The sequence below is a fragment of the Lathyrus oleraceus genome, chromosome 5, assembly GCF_024323335.1.
Source record: "Lathyrus oleraceus cultivar Zhongwan6 chromosome 5, CAAS_Psat_ZW6_1.0, whole genome shotgun sequence".
Lineage (NCBI taxonomy): Eukaryota > Viridiplantae > Streptophyta > Magnoliopsida > Fabales > Fabaceae > Lathyrus > Lathyrus oleraceus.
In genome coordinates this window covers 460,478,382-460,481,406 of record NC_066583.1, presented here as the reverse complement: position 1 = coordinate 460,481,406, position 3,025 = coordinate 460,478,382, and positions in this window count along the sequence as shown.

Here is a 3,025-nt window from a genome sequence, read left to right as displayed (position 1 = left end):
CAAGGTCAAGTTGGTTTAAGAAGGGTTAGAGTTGAAACATGTCATTATCATTATCATGCTCCTGATTCATGCATAAGTATTGAACATTAATTAGTGTAAACAAGATCTCTAAGTGCATGATCTCTCTCAAGAGCAAGAATTGAACATCAATTTTCATATATTACAATTCAGTGCAAGAATTAAACAAAGGAATCTCATGGATGAGTGGAAAAGGAATATGTATTTAAAAAAATGTGTGGGTTTGAATCCCACAAATTGGAAAATTTTATTTTGTTAAATTTGTCAATGACACGTTGACCAATAAAAAATTTCCCAACAAGAAAGTAAGGACTTCAACAAAAAAATAATATTTAGGGACCAAAATCAAAAATTCGTCAACTTACAGAGACCAAAATACTATTTAAGCCAAAAAATAAATATAATGAATATGCAACAATTTAACACTTTCGAGATGCCCTTCTAGAATATATTTATTTCTTGTCGAGATTCCTTCCAAGAATTATTTATCTAACTCGAGATTTCCTTCTTCTTTTTCTTCTTCTTCCTCTCCTTCTTCTTCTTCTTCTTCTTCTTCTTCTTCTTCTTCTTTTACCCATGTCACATTGAAGAATTGGTTGGAAAATAGTAAGGACAATTTGTGTAGATATTGAGACTATGTGAACCATATGATCCAAAACCAGCATAATGAGATACAAACATCATTTGGTCGGAGCATCACATTTTTAGAACACAGATTTAAAGACAGCAATATTTATTCTCAGTTGGTTGACAACATATCTCGAGTAGGTTTGAATTATATTTTACACAAAGCTAAACGAGTTTATAATGTAGGCTCCGATATCACAAAGTGTGGTAGCACAATTGTGAAAACCAATGGTCTCCCATGTGCTTGTCTTATAGTAAAGAAGGTGAAACTTGGTAGTCTGTTAAGAATGGATGAACTTTATCGTAATTGGAAAAGGCTTAAGTTTGATGATGATTGTGTCATGAAAGACGGTAAATCAAATATCTCTATCTTGATCGAATGGGAAGTGAGACAAGAGATATTTTTGAAATTCGGTGATAATATGTGTCGCACCTTGAAAAAAATGGGGATACGACTTCAAAGCGAAGCGCGATCGCACGCTCGCAATGATGGACTGAACAGAGTCGCCACCGAACTTTATTTATTCCCAAAATGGGAAAGAGAAAATATCGATAAAACCCCTAAAAGAAAGGATAAGATATGGTTATCGCAACCAATATCAGGGTTCGGGAGTCGGTTACGCAAGGGGAAGGTATTAGCACCCCTCACGTCCGTTGTACTCAACGGGAACCATTAGGTCAGTTGTGTGCATTAATGTTAGTTTGAAATGTTAGGCTTTTCAGTTTATTAGGTGGGAAAGAAAGAATAGAAGAAACAAGAAATGTTTTTGGTTTTTTGACGAAGGACTAAACCTAAGTTTTTTTATTTGTGGGCCTGACAAGATTTATAAATCCTGCTCCTACGTATCTCAAAAGAGAAATCAAGGCTTACGTAGTTCTGGGTAGAAAAATGTTTGTGTGTTGGTCGATTTTAGCGAAAGCTATATTGTATTAATCGACAAAAACATCGTTTTACCCAAAACAGATGAGGAGTGGACGCATACCACACGTCGAACGGATTTATAAATCTACATTCGGAAAAACGTCATTTATCTCTACTCAACAATCGTGGCCGAAACATTGTTTTGTATCACTTAAGACAATATATCTTTCGTTTATGAAAAAGGTTTTTGATTAATCGCACGGCGGCGGGAAAAAAGTTTGATTGGTTGGATGTACTTTGAGTGATGGCGAGAACTTGGATGAGCGAGATATACATCTCGAATCCTAGTCTCAGGAGTGCATGGTATACACCATGTTCCATTTCCATCTTTATTGAAAGAGGTTAAGATAGGAATTAAGTATTTTGGAATTTGATTGAGAAAGGGTTTGAAGAAACCGTATTGACAATTTTAGAAGATGGCGAGAGTTAAGATTGGCGAGGTATACGTCTCGAATCTTAATCTAAGGAGTGCATGGTATACACCATGTTCCATTTCCACCTTTATTGAAAAAGTGTTAAATAAGATTTAGGCATCTTCGATTTGATTGAGAAAGGGTTTGACAAAACCATATTGACAATTTTAGATGATGGTGAGAGTTAAGATAAGCGAGGCATACGTCTCGAATCCTAGTCTCAGGAGTGCATGGTATACACCATGTTCCATTTCCACCTTTATTGAGAAAGTGTTAAATAAGAATTAAGTATTTTGAGTTTTGTTGTGAAAAATGACTTGACACTAGATCAAGTAATGATGGACGTTTAAAAGAAATTTGAAAATTTGAATGAGTGTTTGAGAGAAAACAAAGTGGATAAGTTTGGATGATGGCGAGAGCTAGGATTGACGAGATATACATCTCGAATCCTAGTCTCAGGAGTGCGCGGTATACACCACGTTCCATTTCCACCTTTATTGAAAAGGTCTTAACTATAAATTAATATTTTTTGAGTTTTTATTAGAAAAAGTGGCTTGACGTTGAAATCAAGCGTTTGATGAAAGTTTGAAAGAACTGGAATGGAATAGGAGGGAGAAATGACTTGATTTGTTTATTGAGAAAATACTCGACGTTGGATCGAGTCCTTATTTTTGTATTTTTTTGGAAATGGTTGGTTTTATTCTTGTGTTATTGTCTAACTAAACAGTCAAACAGATAAAGAAATAAAACAGTACAAAATTATTACACATCGGGGAAGTGGAGTACATTTTGTCACATGGGGATTCAAAATCATGAAACAATTAAATCGGGCCCAAACAACAAATAATGCAATGCATGAGTGTAAGTGCAAGAGAACCGGCTCATTGTAAGAAAGCCCAAGAGTAAGCTATGTGAGGTTGATGGCGATGCTTAAAAGCAATCGACTTACAAGGGTATGGAAATGGGCTCGACATTGAATCGAGAAAAAATGTGATTTTAATAGTTTAAAATGGTTTTGAATGGATGATGAAATTAAAAGAAATCA